The sequence below is a fragment of the Stegodyphus dumicola genome, chromosome 2 (assembly GCF_044657685.1).
Source record: "Stegodyphus dumicola isolate Sdum_Otavi_A_Nest chromosome 2, ASM4465768v1".
Classification (NCBI taxonomy): Eukaryota; Metazoa; Arthropoda; class Arachnida; order Araneae; family Eresidae; genus Stegodyphus; species Stegodyphus dumicola.
The window spans coordinates 264,827,824-264,855,557 of record NC_140769.1 but is presented as its reverse complement, the minus strand read 5'-3'; the positions used below and the strand labels follow the sequence as shown (position 1 = coordinate 264,855,557).

General features: G+C 33.4%; 1 long non-coding RNA gene across 25 annotated transcripts in view; it reads left to right on the top strand.

The window, feature by feature from the left end:
- Positions 1–27,734, top strand: part of LOC118181616 (uncharacterized) — a 976,960-nt gene that overhangs the window by 856,480 nt on the left and 92,746 nt on the right. The window contains exon 1 of one of the 25 annotated variants that reach the window (XR_015039878.1): positions 19,029–19,104. The exons of the other annotated variants lie outside the window; for them this stretch is intronic. This is a non-coding gene — a long non-coding RNA (uncharacterized LOC118181616). Of the gene's footprint in view, positions 1–19,028; positions 19,105–27,734 lie in introns of those variants that run through there. 25 annotated transcript variants of the gene reach the window in all.

Sequence of the window (27,734 nt, the reverse complement as noted above, 5' to 3'; positions counted from 1 at the left end):
ATACATACATTATACAAATAATCAAAATACTTAAATATATAAATTATACAAATTTTCACGCTTATACTGCTTAATAATAAGGAAACTGAGGTTGAAAGTGCGTAGTATTTTTGCGATATTTTGACATATGAAAGGTACTTTAAGGCATTTTTAATTCTTTATGCATAGCATAAATATTTTGTTAAAATCCATATTTTTGCAGTTCAGTAGCTTCGAATTTTATAAAACAAATTCATAGTCAAAATCGCTGTTGCTAGTTGTCGGGGGGGGGACCCAAGGTGTGATTTTTGCGTAAATGCCACTAAATTATGTAAATTGTTATTAGCTATCCAACAATGCATGTTTCTTTTATGCGGAAAGTACCCGCGCTTTTCGATTTGTGTGGAACTGTTGTGTGTGGAAGTACAATGAAAGCGCTGTCAAGGATGCTCTGGATTTAAACAGAAAACACCCCCTCTGGAGACCAAAGCTTGGAGCCACTGCGTCAGTAGTAGTGAGGGGTTGGCGCCTCCTTTTATTCTTACCTCCATGTTCTAAACAGCCAAACTCTGTCTAGTACACTACTGATGAACTGGGAATTAACTGGTTTCTGTTTGGTCAATTTCCGATTAACCGGCTCCCGTCTGCTCAAACTTCTGGTTAACAGGAAGCGCATTAATCGGATCACGAATTAACCGAGTCTTTTCACTCAAAGTGTCGGTTTGCTAGAGGAGAGTTAACCGGGTCGGACCCTCCCCCTGGGTGTTCTCCCTTAAAATTGGGGGTGGAAAGTTTAACAGTTAACTAGGTTGAGCAAACCTCAATTACCTGTGGTACTACAGAGGTGCTGACCTTGCTTCTACCTGTACCTTTTAACAGGGGACGAATGAAGTCGGATATTGTCCAGTCAACTGCCAATGAGTCATGGGCAAATTAACCGGACCCTCTCTGGTCAAATACCGATTAACCAAGTGTAGATTGATTACCTGGGCCTCGTATAGTCAACTGCTGATTAACCGGGGTTGGATAGCCACTTTTCGCCTCAAGCTGGAAGGTTCATGGGTTAACGCTTCAAGCCATGTTGTCCAGCCAGTGAAAAGTTATCGCCTACCTAGCCAACTAGACTCCAAGGGCAGGGTTGGCAGGTATATCGGGCATTTACTCTTGTGTATAAGTTCAAATACCTAAAAAAAAGTCTGAAAGTTTCAGATTTTAATTTACGTCCAAAGGGGCGTTTTTTTTTTTTTTTTTTTTTTTTTTTTTTGTTAACATTTTGTGTGTTAGCTTTATTTATTAAATATCACTTTCTTCGCACTTAAACCATAAAATTCAGTTCAACAGCAACATCGCAAAATAATTTTAAATTGAGCTTGTCTTTAGAATTTCCGATACGCAGTCTCGCGCGATGGAGATAATTTTTTTTTTTTTTTTTCTGTGCAACGTTGCCATTACTCGCTTAGAAGACCTTGAGTTTGTTAATCAAAAATTCGTTAAAGTGTTACAAAATAGGAAATCGATAATAAAACAAATTAAAAATTTCAAATTTGGACCTATATTTATGAACCTGTTCGCATGCAGCAATAAGATACTCTAAAAGTGCAATATGTCATGTAACAGAATAATTTATCTAGATGCATTAATTCCCGTATAGTCTTCACCCACCCAAAGACTCGATAAATGCCGTCGAGTTGACGTAGTTCATTTGTTCTATATTGTTACGTTATTTTCTTCTGACGTCAGTTGTTACGTTATTTTCTTCCTTCACGTTCATACGGGGTCGCCAAATCGGCGATTCCTCGCCAAATGTGGCAACCCTGTCTTCCCTTGCCATTTTGCAGGGAAGCTATCTTACCGCGGCTGCACATTTCGTAACAATATCTTCAGAACATCTACAAGACATCTCCCCGAAGGCGTGATATCACATACTTGCATATTTCTATCATATTATTATGCACCGCAAGAGATATGTTATGAGGATTGAAACATTTTCAAGACGTCCCGAAATATCTGAGTGAAAACGACGACACTTGATGAAGCATCGAAACACACTTTATTTATCAATATTAATCAGGATAACTCCAAAACACTTTTACAGTCGTCGAAGATCTACTATAAACACGCTGGAACAATCAGCGACACAGCCTTCACACTGCCAGGCAATAACCATGGAGACAGCTTCACTGCAAAGTACCAGAGTACAGCTCCCGACTCTGCTCGGTCGTTTTCGGAACTCCACGTACTCTCGAGACTCTCCAGGCTACAACTCGTGATGCACTCGACGACGTACTGAGCACAGCTCCCGACTCTTCGGTTCAGTCGTTCCCGGAGCTCAACACGCTCTCTCGACGATGCACTAACTGCGATACACTACGAGACTCTTTCGGTGCACTCGACGACCCACTCGGCACTCCCTGACCGTCTGGCAACTCGTTCGACTCCGCACTGACCATTTCACTAGACGCTAACTAACTCACCGCGTACCAGCACGGTTTATATAGCTTTTGGCTTGTGTTCGAGAACATTCTGGGCTAAACTGGTAAGTATTCGTTCCAGAAGGTTCTCCATCAATCCACAGCATATCGCCAATTTTGTCGCCAAATCGGCGATTCCTCGCCAAATGTGGCAACCTTGTCTTCCCTTGCCATTTTTCAGAGAAGCTATCTTACCGCGGCTGCGCATTTCGTAACAATATCTTCAGAACATCTACAAGACATCTCCACGAAGGCGTGATATCACATACTTGCATATTTCTATCATATTATTATGCATCGCAAGAGATAGGTTATGAGGATTGAAACATTTTCAAGACGTCCCGAAATATCTGAATAACATGGCCTCTGGATTGCTTAATGTCGCAATGCAATATATCCTCAACCTATCCTTTTACAAATCCTAAAAAGAGAAAACAAAGAAAGCAATTCTCTGCAATAATTCAAAATAAATATCACTGGAATGTTTATAGACGAAATTTCTCAGGAAAATGTATGCACGTTTACTAATATCCTCAGAATGTCAAATGGCGAAGTTCTCAAGATACTCTTGTTCGGTTCAGTCGTTCCCGGAGCTCAACACGTTGTCTTGACGATTTGCTAACCGCGATATTCGAAGACACTCTTTCGATGCACTCGAAGACCCACTCGGCACTCGCTGCCCGGCTGTCAACTCGATCGACTCCGCACGGACTGACTCGCTAGACGAGAAACTGACTGCGATCCAGCAGGGTTTATATAGCTTTCGGCTTGTGTTCGAGAACATTCTGGGCTAAAACGGTAAGAATTCGTTCCAGAAGGTTCTCCAATCATCCATGGTACATCGACAGTTTTCTCGCCAAATATCGACGAATTGGCGATTTTCGCCAAATGTGGCAACCCTGCCTTCCCTTGCTATTTTATGGCAACCCTAAACCTGCTTTGCTGGGAAGCCATCTTACCGCTCCTGGACATTTCGTAACAATATAAAGACTTCCTGTCGGATGTTATCTCGATGGAACCTAGAGCAGAGCAAACAAAGTGTGAGGTCTATTTATTTAAGCAGTTATGTTATGTTTGGGATGTTTACTGTCACTTCTCTCTTTCCTTTTTTCCGCCAGAATGCAAATGAATCCGCGCATATTTAGGTGAGGTTTTGAGTTTATTAAATCAGAGCGTGATCTACCTCTTTAATGCCACGTTACTAAGTTTGCTAGCTAAGCGTTTCTGTCATCGACGTAGCATTACTTCTTCCCGATAGTTAAATTCACGAAGCCTGAGCCTACTTAGCGATTAAATTGCTCTCTGTGGCTTTTTGTTATTAGATGTTTAAATTTGGCTTTACATTTGAAAATTAGCATACATTTTCTGTTTTAAGTTTTTCGCCATGATATGTAAGCGCCAGGTGTATCTTCTATTCATCAATTGTAGTTTAAAATAAAGGATATTGCATACTCTTCTTAAGTCTCCATTGTACTTAGACACAGCAATAAGCTTAACACATAGTTTGCTTAATCAGCTGTTATGGCTTGTTATGCCTAATTAGCCTCATATCTCACTAAACTTATTCTTAGATTAATTTTAAGTTTAAATTTTTTCCTGACTTTTTCAAAGAAAAACCAGTTGCCATTAAACATAGTATTTCCCCGCGTATCCCCTCTAGCTCTTTAGAGGCAAGTTCTAAAATTTTTTTTAAATAAATATTGACGTAATTTTTCTCTATGCGTTCAGAAAACGAGCTTCCCTAAATTTTAAAATGGATTCGTCCTTTAAGTGATTGTTTTCGTTTTATTAACAAAAACAAACCCTCGTAAACTTGCTGTGAAGATCATGCCGAACCTTTGCGTTTTAACTCTCAAACCTTATGTCAGCGTAATACAAAAACTGTTTTATCAGCCTACGATTTCACAAAGTTTCCTGCATATTCACCTTCTATAATTATTTATGAATGTTTTGAGGACCAAAGAGTAGCAGAGGGAACGAGGGCGAGATTCCAGTTAAAGGGAAGTAGAAATAAAAAAATATTTTTAGATATTATAATGTTAATATGTCTGTATATTTATTTGAATGTAAGAAAATATATTGTGATAGTTACCTGTAGTTGATCCATGACTACTTTTCAAGTGTTATATTCTTTTACTGTAACCGCATTCTTCGGAAATTTAATGATTGACATAATTTTCCCTTCTAAATTTTTGAATGGTAAAATTAATAAAACAAGGGGCAGGGATGCATATGCGAGGAAATTCGTTGAATTAGTTATTATTGGGGAAATTATTACTAAACCGATTTTAATTGCAATTGTACGGAAATACAGTAAATTACAATCTCTAATTCCGTGCACAGGATTACGAACTTGATTGATACCTCATCCGTAGGCCAAGCGACCGACTGAACCAATAAACATACATCGCATCGCCAGAGGCAGGAGGAAGCACAGAAAAGAAAAACCATACCTGACCCCCCCTTCTCTTTCTGGAGTGACCCGCGAATTTCGGCAGGTTTCCTTCTATCGTATTAGAAGCGCGGACAACGAGTGAAATGAAATCGGCAACGAATAATAATCGAAGGTACTTTTTTTCTCACGGGGTGGAGGGTCAAGGAGATGAGTAGCACTGTCGACCCCGATGCGGTCGTCGGGGTGAGTAGAGCTGGCACGTGAACCCTGGTTCAAGGAAATGTTCAAGACAACAGGTGAGGGAAAGCTCATTCGTGATTTTCGGAAGGGTTCGCTTTAATGAGCGAGAATGATTCAAAGCTTTCATTTGAATCATTCTAAGCTTCATTTTTAGAATTTATTCAGAGCATTTTTAGCCTCATTCATATTACTTACTACAATCACTCTTAGCGTTTATGTAAAACATTCATTTAAAGTTCTCACAGCTTCATTCTTGACAATTTTGATATTTATTCAAAGCATTCTAATCTTCATTTTAAGCATTCATTCAAAATATTCTTAACTGCATTATTAGAATTCCTTACAACATTCCCAGTTTCATTCAAAGCATTCTTAGCTTCATTCTCAGCATTCAATGAAATATTCTCAGCTTCGTTCAGGACTTTTCATTATTTATCATAGTATTCTTATCATCATTCTCAGAAATTATTAGAATAATTCTGAGCACTTTTTCAAAGCACTCATTCAAAACATTCTTAGCTTCATTCTCAGCATTCATTCCAAGTATTCGCAGCTTCCTTCTTAGCATTCAGGGAAACATACTCAGTTTCATTCAAAGTATTTTTAGCATTCATTCAGAACAATGTTGGTTTCATTCTCAGCATTCATTAAACTCATTCTCAGCATTCATTAAACTCATTCTCAGCATTCATTAAAATCATTTTCAGCATTCATTAAAATCATTCTCAGCATTCATTAAAATCATTTTCAGCATTCATTAAACTCATTCTCAACATTCATTAAAATCATTCTCAGCATTCATTAAAATCATTCTCAGCATGTATTCAAAGTATTCTTAGCATTCGATAAAACATTTTTAGTTTGATTCAAAACATTTTTAGCATTCATTCAGAGTAATGTTAGCTTCTTTCTCAGCATTATTAAAATTATTCTCAGCATCCATTCAAAGGAATCTTAGCTTCATTCTTAGCATTCATAAAACGTTCTCCTTTTCATTCAAAACATTTTTAGCGTGCATTCAAAGCGTTCTTAGCTTCATTCTCAGTATTTATTAGAATCATTCTAAGCACCTATGCAAGATGTTCATTCTCTCGGATTATTCTCATCTTCATTCTAAGCATTCATTAGAACACTCTCAGTTTAATTCATAACATTCTTGACATTAGTATAAAACATCCTTAACTTTCATTCAAAACATTCTTAGCTTCATTCACTGCATTCATTAGAAGTATTCTTAACATTCATTTAAAGAAGTCTCAGTTTCGTTCTTAATATTCATTTGAAGCATGAGCAGAACAACTTTTACAAATTACAATTTCATTTGAAGCTTCTGTGCGTTAATTAAACAAACTGAAATAAAGAATTGACCTTTAAGTAAAACCCTGATTTCGCCAGGGACAACCTAGACATGTACCCCCCATCGTTTAGTTTCAAGGGACCTCCTAATCCGTATGGGCCCACCAGCGGCCGAGTGGTAAAGTTGCTGAACACTGGTAGTTCGGTCCGAGGTTCGAATCCAGCGAACGGGCTGGCTGCATGGGCGTTTTCGTGGTTTTCCCCATGTGTAACGTGTATACAAGCCAGTTCCCCTTAGAAAGTCCTCCACGAAGGCATCCCTCCCTTTAGGCAGATAGCCCTCGTGTGCTTTGCCATAATTAAATACACCACACCACTACACCACCCAATCCGTATGTTTTAAAACTATAAAATTAGAAGCAGGAGTAAACTTCCTCATTTTGCTTTTTTATGTTCGTATTTAAAAATCAGAACACAGTACTTTTGAAACTTCAAAGCAATCTGTATAATTTAAAGAACCTCTCTCTCTCTCTCTCTCTCTCTCTCTCTATATATATATATATATATATATATATATTGATTTTAATTAAATAAATTTAATTTAAAAACAAATTTAATAATTCTTTGCGCCATTGCTGAAAGGAATGAAATTTAAAATTTGAACAAATTTAAATTTAAATATAAATTTTAACAAACACGTATAAAAGTAAAAAACAAATTTAAAGCCAAAGTTTTAAAAAAAGCAAATTTAAAGCCAAGATAATTTTTAAAAAATTTTTAAAAATGTGCAAACATATAAAAGATTTAATTCTCGAACTAATCTACAATATCATTTAAATTCAGAAGCATAAGCAAATCAAGTAAAAAACTGGGAATTTAAATGTTATTTCTAATTAATTCACTAAATTAATTAATAAAAAATGAACTATTGTATTAAAGTATTTAAATTAATTAAACTAAATTATTTAGAGAGCGAGTTTAAAATTACATTTAATTAAAACAAAAACAAAACTATTAGAATAAAAAAGTTGTATTTAAAATTTATAATAAAAAGAGAAACAAACCAGGTAATTAGCGCTAAAGCTGCTAAGTACAAACAAAATTGTTTCATAAGAATAAATTGAATTTAATTAAATAACTTTAATATACGTGTCTGTTAAAATTTAAATTTAAATTTGTTTAAATATATATATATTGTTGCGTTCGTACGGGGTTCGTAGACTTGGAGTGAATAACGACTTCAATACGTTGCCAGTATTGTCAGGAAAGCTCCAAAACACGTTTTACAGTCGTCGATGAAGTACTATAAACACGCTGACACGATCAGCGACACAGCCTTCAGGTTATCAGGCTATCACGGTGGAGGCAGCTTCACTGCAAAGCACCAGAGTACAGCTCCCGACTCTGCTTGGTCGTTCTCGGAACTCCACATACTCTCAGACTCTCCACGCTACAACTCGCGATGCACTCGACGCTACACGAACACAGCTCCCGACTCTTCGGTTCAGTCGTTCCCGGAGCTCAACACGCTCTCTCGACGATGCACTAACCGCGATACACTAACAGACTCCTTCGAGGCACTCGACGACCCACTCGGCACTCGCTGCCCGGCTGTCAACTTGATCGTCTCCGCACGGCTCGTTAGACGAGGCACACTCGATACTAGCTCGCACTCCAGACGAGGGACTCTGACTCGCCCTCTCGATGAAGCACACACTCGATGCTAACTGACTGACTGCGGACCAGCAGGGTTTATATAGGTTTCGGCTTGTGTTCGAGAACATTCTGGGCTAAACCGGTAAGAATTCGTTCCAGAAGGTTCTCCATCAGTCCATGGCATATCGCCAAATTGGCGATTTCTCGCCAAATGTGACAACCATGCCTTCCCTTGCCATTTTATGGCTACCCTAAAACTGCTTTGCGGGGAAGCCATCTCACCGCACCTTGACATTTCGTAACAATATATATATATGTATATGTGTGTGTGTATTTGTTCCTCGCACTGCATAAAAACGTGGCAATTAGATCAACCCAGTTTAGAACAAACTTAATCCATCACCCGAACGCGAGCATCTCGGAGCACGAATTTTCAATTTCGAATTTGCTGTTTATTTATTTCATGCTTCGTGCAAACTTAGTAATAATACTCAGTTATACCCTTAGCAAATTTTTATTAACAAACTCCACGGTATGAAAGCAGTGTGTTGCCACTCAGCAAAGTGTAAGATATTTATTTTAAATTTAATCAAAAGACTCAGCCATTTAGAAGAAATGGAATTTCCACTCATAACTAATTTGCCACTCGAAAGACATTTCTCTTTCATCCATAAACTCAACGATTTAAAAGCAATGTGTCACCACTCTGCGAAGAACAAAATATTTTTCCTTGAAACCTTATTAGGTTTATATAATTTACATAACCAGTTAATTTATGTCTGGAGTCTTTACTGTCACTTCTCTCTTTCCCTTTTCCCACCGGAATGCAAATTATTTTGCATGTATTTAAAGGAATTCCCCGTTACTAGTTTAAAGAGTTTGCGTCATCGGCGTTGCTCCTTGCGATCATTAAATTCACGTCGGTAAGCCTCGAGCCAATTTCGCGATTAAATAACTCTGCGTATCTTTTGGCTATTAGTTACTTAAATTTATTTTTGAATTTCTTCTTTGAGTTTCTCGCCATAATTGCTGGCAGATTTGTAAGCACCACGTGTGTGCCTTCCATTCATCTACTTGAGTTTAAAAGAAAAAGGGTCAGTTTCACCTTTATCAAATTATTCCCTCTATGTATTTATTAATTACAGTGTATTAATAAATACATAAAGGGAATTAATATGTATTTATTAATTATTAACTAACTTTAAATTATTCCCTTATTACTGCTTTCTGTATTTAATTTTTTATACAGTACAAAGTCCGTAATACGGAGGTCCATTATCCGGAATGATCTATAATCCGGACCTCAAAGCCACAAACTTTTTTTGTATGCTTTACGCATTCGCGTAAAGATTGCGCGCGCATACATTACGCGCATTACGCGTTCGTGTAATGTATGATTTACGCACGCGCGCGTTAAAAGAAATGTTTAATAAAGTAAACAAATAAATATTAAGCTTTTTTTTGTAAACCCTTTAGATCATAATTGCTCTTTATTTCATAAATTACGGTTTCATATTTTTAATTGTATAATTTCTGCATGCCATCTTAGCAGATTTAAATTTATGATCTATAATCTGGAAAAAAACCCTGATCCGGATTCGCCGAAGTCCCGACGAGTCCGGATTACGGACTTTGTACTGTACTATGCGGTAAATCGTTTAAACGTCTATCAAAAAGTGAGTCACAGTTTCAGTACTGAAAGACTTTAGACCTTAATCAACAAACTCAGCTATTTTAAAGAAAAGTGTTGCCACTGCCAGAAACAAAATATTTTTGTCTTCCACTCGCCAGCATGCTGCCATTTGGAAAGCATAAAACGTGTAATTTTTCTTTCAAATTCAGTCTATTTACTGATCAACAAATGGAGAGATTTCAAAAGCAACGAATCCAGTTTATCAACAGTATTATTATAGACTATCTGGACCCGTCGTGAAATGACACTTTCATTCTCTAAAATCCAATACATATATACATTTTTACAATTCTTCACAGTTAGCAAAACAATTTTTGCATGAGTACCCACATTTTACATTACTAAACGTTTACAGAATGGGTTTGTAAAATAGATCTAACAGATAGCAGCTTAACGCTCAACTTTACTTTATATTGGCGCCCTCTATTTATAAAGTTAGAAGAAACACACTACTTAACATCACTTAGTTTGCCATGCTGCTCCACTCTCCTATACAAATATAGTTGGTAAGTTAAATTACAACTTACTTTTTAACTTGCCTTTTTAGTATTATTTATGTATTTTTTATAAATAGTTTCTAGTTTCTTTTTGATTTATTTGCATAATTCGTGTCGGGGAAGTATTTCGTAGGCAAAAGTTTCTAAATTACTTTAGCTTTCCAAAAAAATTTGGTTTTCTACTCTTTAACTATTCTAGTCTTTACTCGCTAATTTCTCTAAGTTCCCTTTCTTTAAATTTCTTTTTATTCGTTCACAACATTTGGTTTTACTTTTGGTTTTGAATTTTCTTTTTATCCTTGCCTACACGGATGACGAAACACGAATTGAATAATTGAAGAGTTTAGGTTTGGAAGCAACTTCTCTTTGATATATCTGTCCTCCTGCTCAACAGCTATTCACTTATGCATTTTTATAAATTTTTAGGATTAAAATATTTACTGGAATTATATATTATGCATTTATTTTCATAGATTTTGACACTTGATTTACATATGCTCTCAGAATTTAAATGATATTGTAGATTAGTTCGCAGCAATAATTAATCACTTTTTTTTGGTAATTCAATTTCATTTAAAATTTAATTAACTTTAAATTTGCTTTTTACGAATAGGGAATGTTTGTTAAATTCATATATATATGTGTGTGTGTGTAATTATGGCAAAGCCTCGAGGGTTATCTGACTAAGGAGAGGGATGCCTTCGTGGAGGACTTTTTAAGGGAAACTGGCTCGTATACACGTTAAACATCTGGAAAACCACAAAAACGCCCATGCAGCCAGCCCGTTCGCGGGATTCGAACCTCGAACCGAACCATCAGTGTTCAGCCTCTTTACCGCTCATGTATATATATATGATCATATATTATGGGGGAAAAATTACCAAAACTATTTTCATTGTGAATTCTGGATGCTCTTCTGTTAACCTTCTTCTTTTGCTGGACTTATTAATTTAAATTTTTAATTGCGGAAATAGCTGTTCACATTTAAATTAATTAGATCTATTTTCAGATTTTTCTAAAGCGTTACTCTCGTGCGTTTTTTGGTGATGAAAATAATATAAAACTGGACTCTAAATCATTGAAATTTTATTTTTTAGTCCAAAGGGGCTTTTTTCTTGAAGGACAATTGTTTTCGAATTGCGATTTTTCGTCGAATCACCGTAAACGGCGTATCACTTTTCAAATTGTTGCCACCAAATGTTAAGAGTCCTGCATTATATATTTGAAGAAATTAAATAATGAAGAATCTGCATAAGTGTATGTATGTTTGTCGCATTGTGATAAAATCACCGGTATCCAATTTTGAATAAATAAAACACCGGTATCCAATTTTGAATGACGTAATCCTACTGCGAATATGGGCCTGTCGAAGATCAAATTTGAAATTTGGAATTTATTTTATTATCGATTTCACATTTTGTAAAACTTTAACGAATTTTTGATTAACAAGCTCAACGATTTAAAAGCGAGCAATGGCAACACTCTACACGGGGGGGGGGAAGCCTTTTTAACACCAGCGGGAAGAACTGTATAACGGGAAATTCTAAAGATATGCTCTTTTTAAAATGATTTTGCGATATTACTGTTGAACTGAATTTTATTATTTAAGTACAAAGAACATGATATTTAATAAATAAAGGTAACACACAAAACGTTAAGAAAACGCCCCTTTGGACGTAATTTAAAATCTGAATCTTTTCAGATTTTTTTAAAATTTAGGTACCCTCATGATAAATGTGATTAATTTACGGGAAATGTGGTCTTGGTCATGTAAAATTACTTCGAACGAAGTGCACGGCCGGAGGGTTGCCAGTTTGAAACTACTGACATACGGAAATTGCATTTAAATTTGTCATGTTTTAATTCAAAAATTCTAATTCGGCAACCTTGTGTTGATTATGTCTCATAAACTGGTTTCACTTCCGCGTTTTCATTAGTACGGATTTCTGTTCGTTTTGTCTAGAAATCCGAGAACACAAAAGCTAACAGTATGACGCAATTAATAAAAGAAAATATTATTTCTTGTTTTAGCGTAAACAAATGTCAAGGTCGTCGCTACCTTAACAAACTGCGCAGCAATATATCCTGGTAAGACCTTATGGCCCTAGGGGCATATGCGGATGATGCGTCTTATGGTTTCGTAATTACTATCATCCACATTCTTTAGTAATCTTGTTATGATGAGTTTCCGTTTTGTTGATGCATAGAAGACATTCATTCTGAAGTCACGCGTAAAAATTTTTGGTAATGAGAAATGATGGCAGAGTGTGGAGAATTACTAATTTTAATAAACTGAGGTATGGGTTTTTCCTGGACAGGATGTTTATGGGAAAAGCTTGTCAGTCGGAAACATTTTTAATGTGCGTTGAAAAACCAACGATTCTTCGAGAATGAACGCAAAATTCTTTCGGACAACATTCCTAACAAAAAAGATGCGAATTCATTGGCTAAAACTTACGAAACACAATTACAACATATTTTTAAAAAAATTTGCTGAAAATAATTGCATTCCACATTCTAAAATTCACTTAAATAAAAACATGTTGTTAAGAAAATTCTGATCAAAGCAATTTCTTTTTAAAATGTTGTTGAAAAAGTGATAGTATTCATTCTCAAACGAAAAAAAAAAAAAAAAAAAATATTTTGAGTATTATCTCTAAGAAAGGGTGTACTCCAACTGCGCTAAGGAAAATCCCCCCCCGGGTCGAGCTATAGTCCAACTGCGCCAATCAAAAATTCCCCCCCCCCTGCTGCCTACAGGGTTACAATTTAACTTTTAGAAGCCAATTGTAGCCAAGAGGAAAATAAAAATAAAGAAACAGAATTACATATCACAAGAATAACTAAAAAATATCTAACAAGCAGGCTAATTACTTGAATAACAGTAATAAATGCGAGAGGCAACAAAGAAAATAAAAGGTATTGGTAAACATACATTATAAGCATTACAAACATCTTTCATTTATTATAATAATATCATAAATTAAATACAGTAAGACCCCGCTTAACGCGGGGGATACGTTCCATCGAAGTAGAGCGTAATGCGAAACAGCGCTAAGCGAGGCTATCTTAACATGTAAATAATGGAGTTAGGGGAAGACGGATAAAAAATGGTTAGGCATTAAATTTAATAATTTTTTTTAATAAAAATAAAATCAAACATTTATTTCTTACAAAAATAAAAACAATATAAACGCATATACTTTTAAAAACAAATAAAATTCTCAGTCAGATCATTCAGTCTATTCTGGGTTTCCAATTTTCTGCCTTTTTGTCAAGAAGGCATTATGATAGATTGACTTAACGGCATATTGCGTTCAATTTCGTCGTCAATCCATATAGACAGTCGTTTTTCCATTTCCTCTATAATGTTATTTCTAGAACGGGTAATTCTAGTTGCAGAGCTGGACGTAGTTGCAGTTGCCAATGACAGTATTTTTTCTTCATTCTTAAGAATTGTCCTTATTGTTGAAGTTGCCAAAATCAATGCAGCGCTAATTTGAGATTGACGTTCACCGGAATCTGATCTTCTAATCACTTGCATTTGAGTTTCCAGTGAAATACCTTTTTCTGGTTGCTTTCTTTTCTTGTGTTTTACTCGTATTATCACCCATGATAAAAACTAAAGATCATAATATTTGTCACTGTATTATTAATCGTTATAGTATTATATATCAAATTTAAACTTACAATAATGTCAACAAATGTTGTTTCAAATGATAAAAAGCAAGAAACACAACTACACTGTTTCGGATATGTTATTTGGAAACCTAGCGCTGCGCGCAATTTCGGAGAATCCCCGGGTTAATCCCCGGAAATAAAAGATCGCTAAACCGAAACAGCGTTAAGCGGAGTCTTACTGTAGTTATAAAGCATACAAATTATATTTTTAATAAATTGCATCAATAATAGTCAAGATGTCTGACCTAGACTGGAAAATTTAATAGAGTTCACTGGCGTGAAAAAAATTATTCCATATCAAAGTGTGTTAAAGTGTGCTAAAAATATTTTCTGTTAATTAAAGTAATCATGTAAATGTTTGCAGAAATTAAATTTAGTTAAATTTTAAAAAAGCTTAGCATGAAATCTATTATAACAACATTACTATGCATTTGGAACACTGACGTATAAATTGTAAATAAATTTTAAATTATTATGCTAAGAAGTTTTTTTTCTAAAATTTATCTAGAAGAAAGGAATTAGATAAACAATACTCCAAATTAATATAATCAATCAGGCCTCTCAATAAATAAAAGTTTATTTTTTTAACCAAAAATTAAAAATTGGGATGCAAAAGTTTGAGTAACATACTTGGAAATATCTTAACGTATAATTAATTAGAAATGTATAATTAAATTAATAACAAGCTAATTAACAGTAACATTAAGCTTAATTTCATTCAATCTAAAACAAGCAATCGATCAGGAGCTCCGCATAACTGAAGCTTTAATGCTATTTTACGTAGATTTGCATATAAAATAAATATTTGCACTTGTGAAACAAGTGAATAATGTACTGATAGTCAACAGGAATTAAAATACAGTGGATAAAAATATAACTACTTGTCAGAAAGGTATGCAAAGTTGCTATGGCTAGAGAAATTGAATGATTATAAAAAACTCATAAAGTTAAGCGCTACAGTGTGAAAAGAAAATTCTGGAATAAACATGTTAAGAAAATTAGATGGAGAAATAATCCTTAATTTATTGATATCCATATAAACTCTATGCTTTTGGAAAAATGTTACATATAATTTCCACCGAGGTATCAATCACCGAAACCGAGTTAATTTCTTTCCTTTTTCTTCTTATTAAAGGGATTTGTAAAAAGATATGCTAAGGTGAAAATTTTTGCAATATTTTTAAAAAATAAATTAAAAAAGTATTTTTACTTCATGAACTGAAATTTTTACACGGTAAATAAGTACAAAAAAAAAAAAAAAAAAAAAAAAAAAAAAAAGCTGAGGGATCACTGGGACTAGAAACTCGGGTCGGACTACCAATGTTTAGTGACTTTTCCGCTTGATCATAAGACCTTTTAAAATTAGGCTGAACAATATATTAAAGAAAATAGAAGATACAGCACACGTAAGAACAAAAGTGGGCTGAATTAGAGATTTACATGTTTGGTGAATGAGTTAAACTTCCGTGTATGCCATTATGAAATATTAGGAATGTAGCATAAATGCATGAGTGAAGAAGGGGCAATCTAAATCATTGTAATCTAAATGTATAACATTATCAGTATATGCTATTAATTTCAATACTGCTGAAAAAAATTATAAATGAATTATATTATAAATTACATGAACTCGTTGCATTATAAATTACAACAGTTAGAAATATTATTAGCGTGATTTAGCGACCATCTTTGTTAACAAATAATTTCAAGTAATTAATTTTACAAATAATTCAGCCTGAAACTAGGTTAGAAAATAAGCTACATGCTGAAGATTAAGCTTTCCCAAGGTGTTAGAAACATCTTCTGTTAACTAGAGTTGTGATGCAAGAATTTGTAAAAATTATCATTTAAATATAAATTGGCATTAATACAATACAAAGTATATAAATTCTACATACATGAAAACTTGAGTACAGTGCAACAATATGTGAAAAAGGAATGGATTAAAAGGGAACTGAAAATCCCAAGATATGAATATAAGGGAGTTTGATTTTTAGTCCAAAGGGATTTGAGTCCCGAAGGACTATTACTTTCGTTTTGGCATTTTGCGTCGGACTCCAATAAATGTTGGTTCACTTTTCAAACTGTTGCCACAAAATGTTAGAGTCCTGCATTATATTTGAAGAAATTAAATAATGAAAAATCTGCATAATGTATGTATATTTCTCGCATTGTGATAAAACAACGGTATCTAGAACCATCCAATTTTGAATGACGTAATCCTACTGCGAATATGGGCATCTGAAATCCCAAATTCGAAATTTGGAATTTGTTTTATTATCGATTTCATATTTTGTAAAACTTTAACGAATTTTTGAGAAACAAACTCAACGATTTAAAAGCGAGCAATGGCAACACTCTATGGGATAAAAAAACCTTTTTATCTCCAGCGCGTCGAACTGTGTATCGGAAATTCTAAAGATATGCTCATTTTAAAATTATTTTGCGACACTGCTATTGAACTAAATTTTATGGTTTAAGTGCAAAGAGCATGATATTTAATAAATAAAGGTAACACACAAAACGTTAAAAATCCCTTTGGACGTAATTTAAAATTTGAAACATTTCAGATTTTTTTTTTTTTTTTTGGTTTGTTTTTGTTAATTATGAAAATTCTGCTGACGTTCATAATTATTAATTTATTAATTAAATGTGTATTAGAAATTAAATGTATGCCAAAGTACATCAGGTGGAAAACAGAATAAATATTTAAACGTTTCTAGTATTAAAATATGGAATTTGTAACAAAGTTAAATAGCCTTAAAATAACTTCAATGTCTAAAAATGGAAAGCTTAATACGGGAATATATTGCAATAATACTATAGTGAATTTAGAACGACTTAAGAAGTCCAATTTTTAGATTTAATAAAGAGAATTTTTTAAATTAAATTAGAACTGTTTACCTAAAATGGTAAATTTGAAAGTTAAAACGATTCTGCTCTCTAAGAAGATTTGTTAATATTTATCTAGACAAGAAACTTATTTAAGGTGAGCTACAAATCCGATATTTGATAGGTTGATTATGTATCAGTTTTATATATGTCATTACCAATGTTTAGTAATTAATCTATCAATTTTACTATTCAAAACTGATATATATATCAGCGACTAAAATGTACAACTTGGGAAGTTTTTAATTCTTACAGAAAATAAAAAAGATCTGCCTCATCATTCCTTTAAGCATCATAAAACTTTAAAATGAGTGTAAAAGAAATTTATTTTTACTTTAGCACACGCCAGACTTTAAATTAATATTTGTTTAGCATGCACAATTTTTACAATACTGATAAACAAAAATAAATGCTTGCAGTCTCAATAGAATGTCCCATTAATGGCGAGAAATGACTTTTTGTAGCACCCAATCTTCTTGGTAAAGAAATGGGGGACAGGAAACGTCGCGCAGTTCGTGGATTAGATGAGTGGGGGGGGGACAGGGATCTTCGATCAAATTTGGCGCAGTTCGTATCCTACCCTAAAAAAATAAATTATGTTTCACATATTCAATTTTCTCTAAAGAAAGAAAGCTGTTATAACAATTTTTTAACTTTTATTTAACTTATTTTATTCGAGGTTTTGCTGTACAAAAAGTCAAATTTTCGAGTGATCGAATTTTTGAATTAGCTTAGTGTTTTGCCATAATTTGCTAAACAAACAGAAAAATTATTATCTAGATTAGATTGGTAATCAGATCAATAGAATAAACATGCTTCTTAATCCAAAATCGAAGTCTCGGCTAATTCTGTATAGATAAGAGAAAAAGACAATATAAAAAAACTATCGGCCCTGCGTTATTGAAATGAAGATTAAACTGGCACGTCTCGGCAGATGAATTTTAGCCACGTAAAAAAACTGGAATTCGGAGTTCATGGCGCCCTCTATCGGCGTTTTGTTAACAGTAAATTCTTGCGGAACGCCGCTGTTATGTCACTAATACATTGCGTATAAGGTAAAATCACGTCCCGCAAAGTTGACTTTATACAGAACAATATGTAATTTATATAATTCAGATTGAGAAATTAATTGCAACAGCTCTAAGTATCGCTGTTTAAAAGAAAGAAACAAAACTATTAATGGAAAAGATTTCTATTGATGCTTTCTGAAGCATTTTTACATATTCCCTACCAGAATATAAATTACTTGTTTTTGTGCATTTAAGCTGAATGTTTCGATTAGAGCTTGTGGCAGCCGCGTCGCGTCTTGCCGTTCTTTTCTGCCGCCAGCTCTGTCTAAAGTTATATACCGGCTGCTAGGCCATGTTCTAAAATACGCGCCAGTAAATAGCTTAGCCAATTTAAATAATCTATGTTATGTGATATTTCGGACTACATTATTTACATTTGAAATTTAACTTTCTGTTATGTGAATATAAATTCCCGCAGCTTAGCGGAAACTCTGCCTCTTGGTTTAAGTTAAGCATAATTAAAAAGGTTATTTTAACCTTCTTCGCTTTGGAAAACGGTGGACATTTAGTCACATTTTAGAAACTGTTGAAGGACTGTAGAACGTTTAGAAAAGCGGCGAACATTTATAGTCATATTTTAGGAATGCTTAGGACAGGGCACTGTTAAAAAAAGAGAACTTCTCAGCGACAGATAGCCATCTGATATCCTGCCAGATACGAATAATGTAAGGTGATCCGGACAGTGGCGTAGCCATGGAAGTAGGAAGTAAGATGGAGTCGCCCTAAACAAGTTTCTCCCGTACCCTGCTCTGAAGCACCGGCGATCCCTACGTGGTGACCAAAACATTGGGTCATTTACCATTGAGTTCTATGGGATTTGACGCGTTCGGGTGTAAATATTTTGTAATTACGTCGCAAATATACATATAAATGTATATATTTTCTTTTTCTACAACACTTCAGAGTCCTAAGTATGTGAAAACAACATATTTTTAAACAACATTTCATTCTGAACGGAATTAAATGCTATACTTTTCACAGGACAGTTTTCTCAGAATGGTTTAATTTGAATGAAATATTTTCACAGGTTTTCGTTAATTACAATAGAAAAAAAAAAATTAAGGTAATTCGATTTTATTCGGTTAAGGTACAAAAATTAAGATCAAAGTTTATTGTATTATTAATATTAAAATTATGCATTATTTCTTTTCTATTTATAGAGCTTCTTCCTGGAATAATTTCTTAAATATGACATGATTTTTTGTCTTCTGAGGCATCTATTAAATCGAAAAATGTAAGTCAATTTATAATTAATGCTCTATTCGGTTCATTTTAAATTAGAGAATTATTAGGAATTAGCGAAATACTTTAAATAGTACTTGACTTTCTCTGAACATTTCTGAAAGGGAATAAAATAAGTTTTTTTGAAGTATTATTTAAAACTTGTAACTGAGTTATTATAAAATGTAAGGGGAATAATTCTTTTAATTATACTTATCAGATTTTTTTTTTTACCCTTCATTTCAACAATACATATTCCAAAACTCTTTATTACGTTCTTAAGTGCGCATCTCAAAGCATTTGCTTTACAATACCTTTTAACAGATTGCTTTCCAATACGAACAATTCTTGCTTAAATAGTTTTATAACGTATTTGTCAACAGGATTTCAATTTATGTTTACAATTCAATATTAAGGTTATCATATATTTAGATAACATTTATAATCATTATAAATTAGATACAATTAATAATTAGATTTCTTCACAGTACTTTCAAAGTTGTTTATAATTGAATAAATTCTTCATTTCAGATACATTTATAAATAATTTAATGACCTGCGTAAGTTAAGAAGCCAGCATAAAACTCGAATTTCCGAGAAAAAAAAAGACTTGCGTGGGAAACATTTAACAATCCAGAATCAATAAGAGGACCATTCATGATCGGACCTTCTTTGGCAGGATAATACAAATGTTTTCACCTCCGTCGATTACCCTATTTTCAAATTCTGAATAAGCTGTCTTGATGATGTAGAACGTTCGCATGGTCACATCATCTTGACCACACATGGTACTTCCACCAAATGTGTGGTTCCAAATCAAGGGAAAGCTAACTTATTGGCATATCTGTGTGTATATTTATTAATTTTGACGAGGATTGCAGCATTTGATGGTAATTTTATTTTTAATTAACCCAAATAAGTAAAATGTGTAAGCGCAAAGTGATTATTTTTCAGATATATAAAATTAAAACGATGAGTTTAAAATGGGCGGCAGTAAAGCCTCTCCTCTAAAAAATTTTAAAAAGTACATGTTAAATAATATATGGATGTGAAAAAAATTTGTTTTATTTAAAACATTTTGGCGTTTGGAAAATAAAATAAAAGTAGCGAATACTCTATAAAGGGTATCGAAAGACGTATACAATTTTAAATGTACCGTAAGGTGTTTTTCATTCTTTAAGCATAACATTTTTCTTAAAATCTATATTTTTGTAGTGCAACAGCTTAGAATTTTATAAAACAAATTCATAATCAAAATCGCTGTTGTTAGTTATCGAAAAATAACCAAGATGTGATTTTTGCGCAAATGTCAGTAAACTATACAAATGGCTATTATCCATCACACTATGAATGTTTCTTTCATGCGAAAGTGTCCCTTTTTCGAATTTTATGGAACTGTCGCGTGTCGAAATACTATCAGAGCTCTGTCAAGCGAGTTTCTGAATGTAAACAAAGAACACCCCATCTGGTGACCCAAGCTTCAAAGCAATGCTTCACTTCTAGTGTCGATTGGCCCCTCCTTTCTCTCCTACCTCCATGGGCGTAGCGGAAGGGGGGCAAGGGGGTGTATATGGCCCGGGCGCCGCTCGCAGAGGGACGCCAAATGGTCTCCAAACAAGATTTTCCGGAAAATTTCAGTTTTTAGTTTGATTGATTTCTGGAAAATATATTTAAAATTAATAATTTTTAAACTACAATTAATTAGTAATATTATATTCTCAGTAAAATATTATATTCTCTTTAGTAATATTATATTCTCATTGTATATAATATTATTATTAATAAATATATCAACTTATCTATAATACATATAAAACTTTTAATTGTTTAAAATTGTACTTTTTTAAAAACAGTTATATGTAGAATAAATAATAACGTTTACTAATCCTAGATCATAGTATGTCTGCTTTTTTCGCCGCCACAGATATATTTGTAGCGGTTTCCTACATCATTGACAAAAAATTGCCTCTCAAAAATACTCCAAAGTCAATAACGATTCATTAAAGACTCCAAGTTGTTTAATAAAACACATTTAGTAGTCGTAAGCACATCGAAACTCAATATGTGCATCTTTAAATATCACAAAAAAAAAAAAAAAACATTTTCTTCTTATAACTCAAGAACACAGCATAAGAAAATCTGATGTGTACACCACATGACTTCCTTGTATTGGAATATTAAATTGCACGCATTTTTTCTTGCATTTCATTTAAACTTATTGGATTGAATTAAATCTACTTCGCCGACAGCGCATAAACCACAATAGAATAAATGCATTCTTTAAAATTCACTCTAGTATTTGTTTACCATAGCGACACTCTGGCGCTAGATTCACTTAACAGTATTAATAATTATATAACAGTTAACTTATATAATGATTATATAACGGAAACTAAGTTAACTGTTATATAATCGAATAATTATATAACAGTTAACGTATATATTTCGTTCATATTATAACTCATAATGCACAAAATTTATATCATTTAAAGAATAGAATTATCTAATCGTTTCCACATGTTCTATTCAAATACTATAATAAAGCTAGAATGATGTATAAAAGAAATTAAGCAAACAAAGCAAAAAAGAAACAGTTTTTCACAGACGATTGAGTATTTCTCATTCAATTAATTCAGTTCTCACTTCGCGAGAAGGCAAAAATACATAAAAACTCAAAATATCTATATTAAAAATTACGAAGTAAATCTCAAACACTTATTTCCTCGAAAAAATTCCAGAAAGAATTAAGCATGATTTAATTGGCAATAATAAATGAAGGCGTTATCTTTGTTGTTGCGAAGCTAAGTTTCTCTAGATTGGCAACAAATCCACTAGTCTCCTGTTTCAAATGTAAACGTCAATGGCCGCCATTTAAAACTGTGTATACGAGCCAGTTTTCCTTAGAAAGTCCTCCACGAAGTCCTCCTCTTAGGCAGATAGCCCTCGAGGCTTTGCCATAATCACACACACACACACACACATTAAAAACTGCTTAGCGGCAATTATGCAACTGTAAAATTGCTGATAATTCTAAAAATATTGCACACAGATTTACTAAAGGCATAAAATCCTTAACCGGAAGATAAAAAGAAAATGATTCAATCATTTTTAAAGCAAGAAATGTACAATTTACAAAGATATAAAAGTAAGGAAACTGAGATCACTGAGTGGATATATATAAAAATATATTTATATACATTTGGTGCGGCCGATTGCAACCAAAATACGAGGTGCACATCTACATGTTATAGCAGTCCTATATACAAAATTTCAATGTTCTGAGGCTACTCGTTTTTGAGTTATGCGAGATACGTACATACGTTCGTACAGACGGCACGAAAAATTCTCTTCAGAATTAATTTTAAAGCAGTTTTATAATTTTTTTGAAGGAAAAGAGTATTTTATTCTGTTCTTACGTACAGATATCACGCAAAAACATCGTTAAATTACATTCGATAGCGGTCAAAATGGATATTTTCGTTGAAATATGCTGCCTGAAACTTTTTGCGATTACAATACTTCCTTTTTACTTCGTACAAGGAAGTAAAAATTACTCTTAAAATTAAAAAAGAATAGAACAGACTTAGCAATATTTTGCTGTTGCCAGAACCTAACTACTAAAAAATCGCGCAGTTACAAACACGTCAAAAAATGAAATTCAGCACGCACGCATTATTCAAAGATAAAAATAAAATATAAACAAAATAATAACTTACGTTGATAAGTATTTGAAAGATACAATTTTTTACAATCATAAACATTATTTTTCTGCTGTAAGAATTACTTTACACTACTAATTTTGAAAGAAATACAATTTATTATTCACCTTTTAAAAACGTTCTGGCCCACCAGCGGCCGAGCGGTAAAGACGCTGAACACTGGTAGTTCGGTCTGAGGTTCGAATCCCGCGAACGGGCTGGCTGCATGGGAGTTTTCGTGGTTTTCCCCATGTGTAACGTGTATACGAGCCAGTTTTCCTTAGAAAGTCCTCCACGAAAGGCATCCCTCCCTTTAGGCAGATAGCCCTCGTGTGCTTTGCCATAATTAAATACACCATTAAAAACGTTCTTTTTTAAACGACATCATTCTACTGTTATTTTCGTTTTTTATAGTTGCCCCTCACAGTCTGCATGAAGTTGTACGAAAAAAAGATTATATATGGTTTGTAGAGGTTACACATTTCCCAATCCAACGCTAATGTAGTTAGGTAATGATTATTCTTAATATGTTTTTTTATCTCAGATTCAGCATTTTATTTTTATTTGCATTATTTTCTTATTAACGAAGATATTCTATACAATATATTACTGTAAGTGTTCTTTCTTACTTCCTTGCACGAAGTAAAAAGGAAGTATTGTAATCCCGAAAAGCTTCAGGCAGCATGTTTCAACGAAAATATCCACTTTTACCGCTTTCGAATGCAATTTAACGATGTTTTTGCGTGATATCTGTACGTAAGGACAGAATAAAAGACTCTTTTCCTCTAAAAAAACTAAAAAACTGCTTTAAAATGAATTCTGAAGAGAATTTTTTTGCACGTATGTACGTACGTATCTCGCATAATTCTCAAAAAAACAAGTAGCCTCAGAATGTTGAAATTTTGTATATAGGACTGCTATAACATGTAGATGTTCACCTCGTATTTTAGTTGCAATCGGACGCATGAAACTTATATAAATATATTTATATATATATATATCCACTCTGTTACCCGGTTCAGTGATCTCAGTTTCTTTACTCTGATATGTTTGTAAATTGTACATTTTTTTGCTTTAAAAAGGATTGAATTATGTTGTTTTTATCTTCCGGTTAAGGATTTTATGCCTTTAGTAAATCTGTAAGCAAAATTTTTAGAATTATCAACAATTTTCAAGTTGTTTAAGTGCCGCTAAGCCTAATTTGATGGCGGCCATTGCTCTTGTTTACGTTTGAAACAGCTGAGTAGCGGATTTGTTGCCAATCTAGAGAAACTTAGCTTCGCAACAACAAAGATAACGCCTTCATTCATTATTGCCAATTAAATCATGCTTAATCCTTTCTGGAATTTTTTCAAGGAAATAAGTGTTTAAGATTTACTTCGTAATTTTTAATACAGATATTTTGAGTTTTTATGTATTTTTGCCTTGTCGCGAAGTGAAAACTGAATTAATTGAATGAGAAATACTGAATCGTCTGTGAAAAACTATTTCTTTTTTGTTTTATCTGCTTAATTTCTTTTATACATCGTTCTAGATTTATTATAGTATTTGAATAGAACATGTGGCAACGATTAGATAATTCTTTAAATGATATACATTTTGTGCATTCTGAGTTATAATATAAACGAAATATAATACTTTTTTTTTTTTTTTTTTTTGAGGGGGCGCCAAAAAGGTATTTTGCCTCGGACGCCAGTTATGCTCGCTACGCCACTGCATCCGGATAATTGAATTTCCTCTGTGATCATTTTTGTAGATGGAAGGCAGCATCCCTGACATTGTACCAACCAGCTTTAAGAGACTCATGATGAGAGAAAAAATATCCTATTTAATGGCTATCAAAGTTACGCAACTAAATTACAGTACATGCCGAGATTTGAAACATTTAACCCAGAAACCCATCCAATTTGCGCCTGAGAAGATGCGGAAAGAACCTATATATCTAGCATGTTAATTCAAACTTTCCAACTCAAAGCAAATCTGAATTTTGTCGTTACTTTATTTCCGAATTTTCCTGACATAAGCCGTTCAACTCGATTAACTTTTAAATTTAAAACTGAGCGGTAAAAAGCACTCGGCTAAAGTAGGGCTGAAATATCGTAAATGCGACAACGCCTCCTCACATCATTAATGTTTGAACGGAAGGGGGATATGTAAATATTGCACCACGTAATTGCATGCTGAGGCGATTTCTGTTTGTTGAATTTTTGTATGTTTTATTCATCTTGGTATTACACTTTTTCGATGCTGAGAATTTAATCAAGGCATCGGAATCCTCCTTATGAAATCGATTGATATTTGAAAATGCTACATTACTCATTCCTTCTGATAAATAAATTGCTTTTTCATACCAAAAAAAAAAAAAAAAAAAAAAAAAAAAAAAACATTTATAAACATCAAAAGCAATTGTAACGGATAAGAAATTATCGCATTCTCCCCATGCGTGCCCAAGTGGTGTAAGTACTGTTCATCTTGTATGTTGCTCGGGTGTAAGTTGCTAGCACTTCCAACTAGCAAATGGAAGACTCCGAATGTCAAATCCGTGCAAAAATACAATCGATTTCTTTTATTCTTACTTCATCTGGGTGGGGGGGGGAAACATAGTGTCCTCTACATATAGACATCTTATTTCCCGTTTTATATTTTTACTTCCTTGTACGAAGTAAAGGAAAAGCCTTTAGGACTGCCCCCTGAGATTTTGGTCTTTATAATTGCTATACGTTATCGTACGAAAAGCAAACATTCGACATACAAAATTTGACTTTTTTACTCGTTATAAAAAATAAATCTTAGACAAAGGAAGAGAATTTTTTTCCCCTTTGTTGTACTCAAAAAGCTTATTTTTATACTTCTGTTAGTTTTTTCCCCCTCTGCCTGAGGAATTAAGACAGGATTTGTGTTGCACTAGTTCAAGAATTTAGAACATAATTTTTTCTCTTTGTACTATTGGGAGAATTAAACCTAACTTTGTTTCGAATAGAATTTTTTTATATAGTCCGATGCACAATCACATCGAATAACATTATCGTTCGATTTACGAATACAACTTTTTTACTGCGCTCACGACAGGCATTTTTTTTTTTTTCGGGGGAAAAGGGGCAGGGAAAAAAGAAATTTTAAATTGTCGGGACCATTTTTTTTTTCCCTGTTTAAACGAAACTTTTTCTTCAATTGTACTGCTTGAAGAATTAAATACATATTTTTCCCCCTTCTTTTGTTTGAAGATAGAAGTTTTTCTCCCTTTGAACTCCTCGAAGCATTCAAATAGAATACGTTTCCCGCCTGTACTGTTCGAAGAGATAAATACAGAATTTTTTTACCCTTTGTATTATTCGAAGATAGAATATTTTTACAATTTGTTCTGCTAGAAGAATTAAAATAGAATATTTTTACCGCTTGTACTGTCAGAAGAATTAATATAATACCTTTACTGTTTGTATTGTTTGAAGAATTAAAATGGAATACCTTCTCGTTTGCACTGTTCGAAGAATTAAATACAGAATTTGTTTTCTGTTTGTACTTTTCGGTGATTTGTAAACTATCAAGTTTACTTCTTTTTTAGATAATAAATCTTTTTGATTTGTTAAACTGGAATCGCAACAACTTTTAAATCATACTTTTAAATTTAAGAAAGAATTAATATTCTATAAAGTAGGAAATCTAATTTTTCCCACATTCCTTCGGCCTCTATACTTAAATTTAGGGAACATTTATACTCGTTATAGAAAACAAAACATAAGAAATGTGATTAGCATACGACGAAAACTGACCGAAATATATAAATGTCAGAGATCCTATTCAGAATGCGGAGACAAGTGGAAGAGCGAAATGCTAGTATTTGTACGGAGCTGAAAATGAAATATCAGTTTACAAGAAGTTTCTGATGTTAAGAGATTAAATGAAGAGAATTTCTATAGAGATTATTGAAAAAAATATTGAACAATATAACTCTTGTTATCTTATTCACAGAATTTCGTAGAAATTGTGCTCCAGAAAACACTCGAAGCTTTCAGCATCGGCCCGTAATCAATGCGTTGTATTATTTGAGTTCATTAAAATTGAAAAATATTTGTATTTTAATGAATTTTTTGTACAGGTAGTAGAAAGTATTAAACATCAAAAGAATTTTAGATTTTGGAAGATTTAAAGGACCTGTGCAAAAATTCTTTCGGCATAAGAAAAGTAACAAACTATAAATTAAAGACACGCGTCAATTACGAAAGAGTATTTATTACTCAATAGCATTTTGCGGGGGGGGGAATGAATTTTGAACGATTCTAATTTATTTATTAATCGACCATTTCATGTAAATTCAAAATCCCATCAAAAATCGCAGGTTTTGAAATGAAATATTTCGGTAAGTTGTTACCATACGGAGCTAAAACTTTGCTTCTTTTTTTTTTAACCCAAAAGGGAAGTTAGTCAGGAATGGGATAGTAATCTTGAAACAGCATTTTGCATTGAACCCATGGAAGTAAGCCTTCTGCGCATGCCCCGTGCAATGAAAATGAAGCCATGAAACGTCACAGTATGACGTCACCACTTATCATGACCGCTGCCATAAGCGGACTTCTGATTGGTTTTGTTTACATTGAAATCTACATTGTTTGCATGCTAGCTATTCCCCATTGAACGTTTATAATTCCCCCGTTCTAATTTTAATACTTAACGTGGAAGATTTTTCTGCTTAGTATATTACACTTAGTAGAACAATTTCGCGATAGCTGGCTTTTCGTCAACAGATCGCCTTCAGATAAATGTTTCATGAAGGAATTGAGAGCCCTGAGAATTTAAATGTAGAAAAATCACAAGGATTGCAAGTAACATTTTCAAATTTGTTAACATCTAGATACATAAAAATGTGTAAATGGTAACTAAAAAACAAATGTATACATGGTAAAAATCAAAGGAAGTTTCGATGGTATTTGATTGCAAATTATGCCTG